Source organism: Hemibagrus wyckioides, linkage group LG01 (genome assembly GCF_019097595.1).
Source record: "Hemibagrus wyckioides isolate EC202008001 linkage group LG01, SWU_Hwy_1.0, whole genome shotgun sequence".
Classification (NCBI taxonomy): domain Eukaryota; kingdom Metazoa; phylum Chordata; class Actinopteri; order Siluriformes; family Bagridae; genus Hemibagrus; species Hemibagrus wyckioides.
The window spans coordinates 9,712,007-9,723,551 of NC_080710.1; positions in this window are offsets into that span (position 1 = coordinate 9,712,007).

Sequence of the window (11,545 nt, forward strand, 5' to 3'; positions counted from 1 at the left end):
ATTATTTAGTTACTGGAAATAATTTGACATTGTTGAGCGCCTGTGCCTGTGATGTAGTTACTGGCAAATATTTGAAAAGGAAAAGTGCAAACTCTGAAGCAAGTGTAAACACACGTTACTCCAAAAACAAAAACGACTATTTTGTATACCTGCGAAAACATACTAACAAACAGGCAACATTAATGAACAAAAAAATCCAGAAAGGTGAATGAGGGAGCCCAGGTTTCACACCAATTTGAGTATGAGTATTGAGTATACACTAGGCATTAAAATGCAACCTGTATCTGGATGTTGTCCTCATACGCATTCAAAAGAATGTGTATAAGAATGTCTGTATTCATAGACGTCACACAAACCCCTGTTTTGTTTTGTTTTTTTGTTTGTTTGTTTTTTGTTGGGGGGGAGGGGGGTTAGAAAAACAATAACCGCTTTGTGAAAAGCCCAATATTGTACTTAATGAATGCTAATCAGTGTCAAACTTCTATGTTTAGGTTGCTTTGAAGAGAATACCATCATCTGTGATGATAGTGGCAGAGCTTCACTGAACACTGCTTCATTGTTTAATCACTATGAAGACTGTGAGTGGAGTTTCAAGGACAAGGTAAATATAAATGTTATATCTTTTTTCTTTATCTATAAGCTCTATTGTAGTGCTAAATGGTAAAGTAGCCACTATCCACATTCATGGGTTTTCTCATGCTGTTTTTTCACATGTAGGATGGGATAGTGTTTGAAAAATTGACACCATCTTCAAATATAAATGCCCAATGCACCTTGTCTGAATTTGACTTGCATGTGCATTGCATCACTCCAGAGGTAGATTATCTAATAGCATGATTATTTTATTTCATACAGTAGCTCCTTAAACTATATGACTTCACTGACTGAATTTTGTGTGTTTCTTTTTCAGCGCACTGACGTCAAAATTTGCTACAAGTGTGAGTACCCATCTACTTCCATTTTAATTTTCCTTAAATTACGGTGGAAACAGCTTGCCTATGCTAAATCTGCTGTTTCACATGAATGAATTGATATTTTTTCTGCCTTTCTGCAGTTGAAAACCCTTCAACCATTTCACCACACAGTGATGTAGCAAGTGAGTAGAAAATAAGATCTTGTACTTAGGATTTTCATGATATTAATTTTTTGATTAGTGCTGGAGAGCTGCAAGTCTAACCTGTCTACATTCATTTGGCACCCAGTTTCAGTGAAATATTACATTGTAATTTACAGGAAATCAACATTTATATCTATAGGATATATGATTATCATTCACCATTGTTGAAAATCTGTTTCACTTGAGAAATCTGACCAATGATTGTCTCACTTATAAATCTGAATATCTTGTTGTATTATTATCTTGCATGGGTTTCAGCTCACCATCACATTCAGGGGGCAGTGGTCATCTCTCTGTGTCTGTGGTGCTGTATGTGTTGGTGCTGGATGTATTGGTTTTGTTATTGAGTAAGTATAACATTTTGACATTATGATGTTAGTTTGTGTATTATTTAACACACGTAGTCAGTGACTAAAAGTACCGTAATTTATTTTCTCTATATTGTGTTGTCAGTGTTATTCATACAGCTACTTTGTTCTTACCTTTGATCAGACAAAATTTGCATGATCACAGATGATGGAAGTATGGCCTCCACAGACGTACACATACTTCACTGGATCTGCAAGAATGATTTTAATGTATTTTCAGTGATTTTAATACACGATACGGCCAGAAATTTGTGGAAACCTGATTATCACACGTGTACAGACACGTACACGTGTGATACGTGACACGTAGATTTTTTTAGGGACTAGGTTCGGCTGAGGCCCAAGTCTGAATCTGAAAGCTTTTACATAACAATTGAACTAGTTTTTACACGACTTTCTTAGCATTCCTAGCAGATCCATACAGTACCTCCACCAACCACCTTCATTCTGCATATGCAACTGCACAGTATTGTTTCATCTCGAAGCTCTTGAAACAAACATGTAGCCTGTAATTTTTAGAATACATGTTTTTACAGGTTTTTGAGACTTTAATCAGTCACCATGTACAGTAAACAAGCTAATGCTAGATAATGCTAACTAATGCTAATATTTGTCTGTTTATTCACAACTTAACTATAGCTTACAAACTCACAGGTTTATTAAGATTTCAGCATTAAAAAGGAAATTTTTGTTTTTTTTACTTCTCCTTTTTTTAAAATGACAAAATACTTTATTTCTGGGTGTGGGTGAAAAAAACACTGGTTTATCTGCTCTGTTAGCAAAAAATTAAAAAACATGCAGGTGCATGAAAAGTAAATGTAGTGGATTTGAATAACATGCATCTGGATGGGTTAGGGGTGCACTGGTTTTCTCTTAGCCACATTAACCTGTGCAGTCTTAGAATGGGCTACACCCATATATACTTGTTGAACACTCCAGATTTATTCCCCCTTTGTTGTTGTAATTTTCTCTTCTTCTGGGAAGACCTTCCACTAGATTCTGAAGCATGGCTGGTGGGGATTTGCTCATTCCACCACAAAAGCATTAGTCAGGGACTGATATTGCTCAAAGGGGCCTTGGGTCACGTGTTGAACTTTCCATTTCATCTCAAAGGTGGTCAGGGTCTGTGCAGGACCCTGAAGTTCCTCCACTTCATAAACCATGCTTGGTGCACAGGTCTATTGTCAGATTGGGCCTCTTAGTACCTTTAAAGAGTAATTGTAATGATTCAGCATACATACAATACTTCGTGGTATCAGTTTGTGGAAGAATCATGGTTGTGCTGGTCAGGTGTCCATATATCTTTTGGCCATATAGTGTATCTTGATTTTTCTTTGTCTTTATTTGTTTTGTTTTTGTTTTTTTGTTGCGCCTTTCCACTTTCTCCTACAGTAGATTACATATATCCAAAGTTTTTAAAATGTGCATGAATTTTAACCTTCTTTGGATTTTAAGACCATGAATTTGCTAAGAATACATACTCCAAAACATTTATGAATAAATATAAATAATAGGGATTAATATTTAATAGTATAATGAATATTTGAATATTCACATATATGGATACTTTATAAGTTTCTAGTTTATTAAGTACACTCTGATCTACTTTAGATCTACTAAGTAATCTATATGGTGAATAGCTTTCACCACTCAAAAGAGGGTATGTCACAAGCAGATTTTTCCTTTTTACTTTATTCTTTATTCTCTTATACAGAATTATGGAAAGACTGTAGTGCAGTAGGGGAATTTCCGATCCACACTTTGAAAATCTCCCAGAGATAGTACATTTGAGATGTGATTTGATCTAATCTCAAATGCTACTGAGGATAGGTATTAGGTGAATTGGCAGTTCAAATGTCTCCATCACAGTTATCTGCGATCAGGGGAGCTTAGGGAAGGAAAGGCAGCATACTGTCTCTCCTCACCTGTGAGCTTATTCATAGCCTTAATGTTGCAACAGTAAGCATTTATGTTTGGCTGGCTTCCTGTGCCTTAGAAGAAACCTTCCCATCACTCTATCTAGCTGGTAGCTGCTGGAGAATCAGCAAAAACTAAATTAGGGAGAAAAGTGTGTGGGGCAAGGGAATGAAAGGGTTTAAATGGTTTTACAGATTACATAATATAAACACTATTTTCTGCAGTCTGTCGAATGTATCACACACACATATTGAATGGTCATAAAGTACTTTAGTGCAATTGAGATCCAGCTGTTTTAAGAAAGCAGACAGACTATAGGAAAGAGAAAAGTATTAGTATTTTTAAATAATAATTTTTATTAGTAGTAGTATTAGTAGTAGTACTAATTATTTTTTTATTCACTTTTTTATTTTCAAATAATATTTTTATTATTAGTAGTAGTAGTATTAATGATTTTTAATCACTAATTGATTTATTGAAATTGATTAATTTGTATTATTATTATTATTATTATTATTATTATTATTATTATTATTATTATTATTATTAAGTAAATATCTGGATTTTAAGGCCTTAATTATCAAAAGATTGTAAACACCACCACTTTACTCAAACCATCAAATACCGTACGTGAATAAGAGCTGTTTTTAGCTTTTCAATGCCACATCACTATATCCTTAATGGCATGTATTTGTAATTGGAAAGCTGTGGAAGCTTTGCCAGTGAGGACACATTATTCATCTATTAGTGTTTCAGACTGTTCACATCAGACATTTATATTGCACACAGCATATCTTCATATACATGTAATGTCTGCACAGGTGTGTGTGGTGCGTTATCTTAGTTATTGAAATTGCTAAAATTCTGTCTGGCTTTTCTTTCCTTTTTCATTCCTTTTTCATTCCTTTAATGCATGCTGAAATCTAAATAAAGCATAAAGTGAAAGACATGACTGTGCTTCATTTTGCATTTTTTTCCAATAACACATTGGGGAAATGATTACTGATTAAAGGCAATGGGAGCATTCAGTTATTTCAGTTTCAAAATCAAATATTTGACAAATGTTACACAAACATTACGTACTGTACTATTTAAGTGTGTTCTCTGGAACCTTCAAGTACGAAAAGAAAATATTGTATACATTGTATGTATACATGAAGTGTCACTGCCTATATTGTCCTTAAACCCTATACTTATATGCACACCAAACTATTTATACTCCTTTACACTCTGTATTTATCAAAAAAATCAATAAAAGCAGTCTTTAAAAATAATTTGCATGTGAGTGCAGTTGGATTTATTGTAGAAAATCGACCTATGCTTTAAAGAAGCTGTTCTATACTTGTACAAAATGAAGATCCATATGCTTTGTAAGACTGCAAAAATCCCTTTCAGATGTACACCAGCTAGCATTCAGAAGCCACAACACCACATCAGCACTCTTTTATATGATACCTTTCTTGGATCCTTATGTCATTTTATATTTGTTTTGCTAAAGACAGAAATTCTGCTAGATCTCTGAACACTGAATACAACACAGATCCTTGCTTCTGATAATCCCCTTTCAAATCAAGAGAGACTTTGAGTAATTGCGTAATTATGCTTATTCTCTCTATATGTTTGCATGACTAGCGTTCAAAGCAATCACTTTCAAGCACAATTAGACATTCATTTGCTTTAAAGGCAATTTAATATATGATAAATGAGATTTCATGAGCGTAGTCACTGTCCTCTTTATGACATTTAAACCTATTATGACATGCTAGCACTGCTATAACAATCAGCCATAACATTAAAACCTTACTGTGTAGTCACCTGTATAGTCCTTTAATCCTAGATTTTATGTACTTTAAATGTGATTTATGGTGATTTATGATTTATTTTTGTTTCTGCTGTATATATCTTAGTGGCCACATAATAAGCAAAGTTGAGTTTGAAACAAGTTTTACAGATTTATTAAAGGCTTTTAATAAGGTGTGTTAGTATTACAATAAGCCTCATTGTGAGGATTAAACTGATAATCTTTGTACTTTGGGGCCACAAGCTAGTTTTGATACATGCCTTAAGCCATAAAACTACCTGAGCTTTTCAAGCATGACTGCTATACAACTAAAAATAGACAGGGACTGAGAGCTGGTGTGTGCCTTTGGCCATTAGAAAAGCAGTTTTGAGGTAGCACTGGTCAATTCCAGTGCCGGCTGTATGAACTTTTGTCCCAGTCCATGCCTGCCTCAACAGTTGTTAAACAATGATCGATTACTATAAGGCAAATAACAGTATTACACACATATTGATCAAGTAAGCAAAGATGAGATTATGTTAGTACTGCTGTATGACTCAACAGCTCTTAACTCCTCTAGTTGCCTTAAATATAAATTAACGTTATTGAATACATTTAGGCAGACATATATAGGTAGCTTTGACTTTTTGTCTCAGAGACTTTTGATTATTAATAATTACTAGACACACATTTAAGGAGTTAGAAAAGAAGGATTGAATATGATTTAAAAATATTAGTGTTTATAAGACAATGCAGCGGTAAGTGGAAGACATGAGTTAAATTCAGTTTCTACAGTACTTTTGAATTTGGCAAAGAGAAAGAAGAAAGCTTTAGGTGGGGGAAAAAAAACATCAACAGGGTTTAATCTCCAGATGCAGACATTGCAGTATTTGCAGACCCCTAGATAAGAAATAGAGGAAGTCATCTGTTAAGACAAAACCACAAGAGTTGTTTTGTTTCTGTGGTTAAGGATTTCTGACTGTTTAAGCTGGCTGCAAGAAGGATGCACAATGTATGTCTGTTAAGCATGAATAGTCTTTGTGTAGCTAATGAATTAACTGTAACATCCTTAGTATTGCAAGTCTTATCAGAAACAGATGGAGTCTGCAGAGCTGCATCCATTGTAACCCTTTTAAAGTTAAAGGTCAAATAGACTGCTCAGTGCATTGTTAAAGCACACTGAGAAAGCACACTGGGGAAAATCAAGTTCACCCCAGGTCAAAGCTAAAACGTAATTCAAAATGCATAAATTAGCTATAAGCTTAGAATAATTCACATGGAAAAGGGATGGTGGCTCTGACACCATGATGTCTTCTCAACATGAAAATGTTTCACACTGCAAAATGTTACAAAAACCAAAGCATAATGATAGGGATAAGACACCCATTTATATATGTTTTATATTAAAGCTAATTGGTAAATGTAAAAAGTAGTATATGATGATGTCTCGGAAAGTCCTGAACTTTCCACAAAAGAAAAATAGGTGGAATGTTTCGACTTGAGGAGTTAGGCTGGTGTCATCTTGTGTGATAAGCAACATGGATATAGACACTGAGCATTGAAACTGAAGTTTGTGGGGTTCATGAGATGTTCCATGTGAGCACCTTGTAATTTGTACTCAGTGCCTACAGTAAACCTCTGCGATCATCCAGCCTGAAGTATTTGGCTTTTTCTTAGTTAGTCTAAGTCTGTTCATTAGACTAAGCTAGTCAGGTCAGTGTGGTAATTTGGAGTCAAATAGATTAGCTTCAGGAGAGTCTCACTTTAAACTGAATTATTATTATTATTAGTAGTAGTAGTAGTAGTAGTAGTAGTAGTAGTAGTAGTATTTTACCACAGGAAACTCAGCCATTTATTCTACACTCCAGTTCCTATGTTTACATTCATAATTAATGGAGATATTGCTTTTTGGTCACAATTCATCTGTGAAGACCACTGCTAGCTTCACTGCTAACATTTGCTTTGTTGAGCGATTTTCGGTTGCTTTTGTTTGATTTGTTCAGTGCAAACAGATGAAAGTTTGTAAATTTTGACAATGAATCTGGTTTGCAATGGGGTTCGATAATTTTGATTGCAACTGTATGTCTACTGTCACACTGTGGTCTTGCCATAAGACACTCAGACACTGTTTCTTTTTTTTTTGTTATGAGGTGCTTAAACATACATGAGTTGGCTCAGTAAATATGGGAAAAGCAAAGGATCTCATAGATTTAAAATATGTTTTTGTTCAATTAAATTAAGATAGATAGATAGATAGATAGATAGATAGATAGATAGATAGATAGATAGATAGATAGATAGATAGATAGATAGATAGATAGATAGATAGATAGATATTCAAATTGCTTAACTCTAAGATACACAATATTGCCAAAAGTCTGCCTGGCTCACAGTCTCCATTCTATCAGGTTGAGGTCAGGATTCTGCAGGCCAGTCAAGTTCCTCCACACCAAACTCGCTCATCTATGTCTTTATGGAGCTTGCATTGTACACTGGTGTACAGTCATATTGGAACAGAAAGGGGTCATCTCCAAACTGTTTCCACATAGTTGAGAGCATGAAATTGTCTAAAAGCAGAAGCATTAAGAATTTCTTTCACTGGAACTAAGGGGCAGAGCCCAACCTGAATTCAGTGATTTGGAGGGGTGTCCCAAAACCTTTGGTAATATAGTATATATTAAAAAAAAAACATGCTTTGAATCTATAAGACTGTTTTGAGTTTTCATATTCGCCGAGCCACCTCATGTGTGTTTCAGTGCCTCATAACAAGAACATGTACCAGTGAAAGTGAATGAGGCTAACAGAAAGATTAGTAATTTAGTGTGCTCAGCAACCAGGGTGAAATTAATAACTGAACTGTTATTAGCTGATAATAAAGCAATATTGGTTGCTACTGTTTGGCATGTTGTGCTGAAATTGTTGCTGATCTAACGTCCTGATCCATGTGTGTCTTTTTAAACTTGATCACCTGCCCCTTTAAAGATTTTTAATTATTGTTGACAAAGAGGTAAAAGCTTATCTCTGGCAGAAATCTTTAACCATTTAACCATGACAACATTTTTCTGCAGTCAGCCACAAATAGCGGTATGTCATGAGAGTAACATTCCAAACTAAATGATAGACAGAAGAAACAGGAAGGCCAGAGAAACACAGATGTTCCAGATTACACTTGTACTAGTTAAGAATAATGAATTGCTCTTCAGTTATGTATATAGTTGGACAGTTGGTATTGACTGAAAGAGGCAACAGGAAATAACTGGATAGAATACTTTAACACGAGGGTGCTAGTGATTGTTGTGATCATATTTCTCACTTTTATGCTAACAGGATGTTTTTTTATGACTTTTCAGTCAACTTAATATTTAGACAATTGTATATGGAATATTTGATTTTGTATTTGTAAGATACTAATTCTCATGTTTGCTCAATCCTTAAAATAAAAATTTCTGTCCCAAAAAGCACACTGCAGTTGAAAAGATTTAACATCAAGCTCACACTGGCTTTCTCTGTAACTATGACAACTGATGTGAGGGTCAGTCATCATCCCACTTTACATTATCTCTCTCTCTCTCTCTCTCTCTCTCTCTATTTGTAATCTCTGTCTCAATAAATAAATATTTACTCAGTGTGCATACAAGACGTACTGGACATACAAGATTCCATGAAGTGGAAATAGTGTGACAGAGTCTAAAACAAATTTATAGGTCTGCGCTTAAATTCTGAAAATGACATTAATAATAACACTGGCTTGTCAGAGTCAACGCCTTACTTTAATGCCCACATTGCAGTTCAGGTTTCTCTGTAGTTTCCATTCCCCCTCTCACACTTTTGGCTTCCTTTCAGCTTCCAGGAATAAGGGGTGAAAAAGGTTATAGTGTCTCATATTTCAATCACTACACACACACCACTTTGTAGGACTAAAGTAATTGTCATCTAGCCACCCTTTTTCCTTCAGAATTTGTTCCATTAAACACAATATACTCAGAATGAAGTTTGAGAAAAACTCAAGGTTTGAGAGCCTCAAAACCTTCCAGTTGTTTGATCTGAAAGCAACCAAAAAAAACTAACAAAAACCAGACCATTTTCTTAGATGCACTGTACAAATGAAATTCAATTCAATTCAATTCAATTCAGTTTTATTTGTATAGTACTTTTAACAAAGAGCATTGTCTCAAAGCAGCTTTACATGAGAAACGACATAAGAAAACAACAAACATATGAACAGACAAACAGACAGACAGTCCTAGATGTTATCCCAAGTGAGCAAGCCTGAGGTGACTGAGGCGACTGTGGCAAGGAAAAACTCCCTTAGATGGTATGAGGAAGAAACCTTGAGAGGAACCAGACTCAAAAGGGAACCCATCCTCATTTGGGTGACAATTTTTCTCACTCAAGAGCCTTAATCAGGAAGACATATAAAAAATTTATAACTGTAAACCCAACATCCAATCTTTTCTTAACCTTTGTGACTTTCACTGCCCCACCTAATCAGAATATTTCAATTCTTCAGCAATAGCAAAGCTAGCAAAGCGGTAGAAGTCTGTGGATAATTATAGCTAATTCCCTCATTTATTATCTATAAAGATAAGTATCTATAAAGATATGCCCTGCGATGGGTTGGGACTCTGTCCAGGGTGTATCCTGCCTTGATGCCCAATGACGCCTGAGAATATATAGGATAAGCGGTACAGGCAATGAAATGAAATGAAAAATCTATAAAGATACTCACATTACCCTATCAATCTAAAGGTCCTAACTGAGGTTATAGATCCTCTGCTATCTGGTGTTAAAATACTAAGCTTTGGCAGCTGCACATAAACATTGCCATATAATATTGTTTGAATTTGCCTTCAATAATTTGCTCTTAATTATTTCCATCTGTCTTTAACACCATTTGTTATAGTGTATTGTAAATATTGTTACATATAATCTTATACTGTCTTTTTTCTCATCTTGAAGAAAACAGCATGATCTCAGCTCTCAACAACAACAACGGTCAGACTCAGACTGTTTAACCTAAAATTTGTACATATCTTGGCCTCTAAATTTGAAGAACATAAAGAAAAATGGGGTTGCTTTCCATGTAAAGTAGTAGAGAACAAGTCAGTATACGAGATCTGACTTGTTATTATTATGACGTTGTAGCAACAAGACAGTTTTGTTTGTTTACTTGTCTACTATAGCATTTTTCATTTAAAGGATTTGCCTTAGTCAGAACACATCTCTTAAGTTTAAAAAGGTTTTATAGAAACATAGAGAAAAATGTTTTCTCCAATCCATTCTGCAAGCCTTCAAACCTCTGACCCTAAGAATTTGAGGTCAAATGCCATTTCTTTAAGCTAGTATCCATATTTCTATTCCAGTCGCTGAATTCTCATCTCTTAAAGCATTGTGGGAAAAGTTTCGCCTCAGGACTCTAAAAGGTCACAGTGACATCATCACTTGTGTAGCTGCCGTGGACAACCTTGTGATTTCTGGAAGGTACTGGAAATTTTTTTTTTAAGTCGATGAGCAAATTTATAGGGTTTGTCTCTTGAAAAGAGAACGAAAGAATGAATGCACATTCTTTCCCAAGTCGTGATACCACAGTGAAGGTGTGGCACATTCTCTCTCTCCCTGTCTCTCTCTCTCTCTCTCTCTCTCCCTGTCTCTCTCTCTCTCTCTCTCTCCCTGTCTCTCTCTCTCTCTCTCCCTGTCTCTCTCTCTCTCTCTCTCTCTCTCACAGCGGCAGCGTCACTTGTCTAAGTACACCACCTGCAGAATAATGCAGGGAAATAGGTACACACACACACACACACACACAGAGGCCTACACACACACTCACACACTCACACACACACACACAGAATTATAAATGATGATTACCTTTTCTCCTTTACCACAACCCCATACAATGCATATCTACATTTTGTCCACTTTGGCAAACTGCCCAGAAGGAGAGATTAGTGGATAGCCTCATGATAGTAGTGAATGTCTCTCTCTCTCTCTCTCTCCCTTTCTGTCTCTCCCTCCCCCTCCCTTTCTGTCTCTGTCTCTGTCTGTCTCTCTCTCTCTCTCTCTCTCTCTCTCTCTCTCTATCTCTCCCTCCCTCCCCCTCCCTTTCTCTCTCTCTCTCTCTCCCTCCCTCCCCCTCCCTTTCTCTCTCTCTCTCTCTCTCCCTCCCTCCCGCTCCCTTTCTCTCTCTCTCTCTCTCTCTCTCTCTCTCTCTCTCTCTCTCTCTCTCTATCTCTCCCTCCCTCCCCCTCCTTTTCTCTCTCTCTCTCTCTCTCTCTCCCTCCCTCCCCCTCCCTTTCTCTCTCTCTCTCTCTCTCTCTCTCTCCCTCCCCCTCCCTTTCTCTCTCTCTCTCTCTCTCTCTATCCATC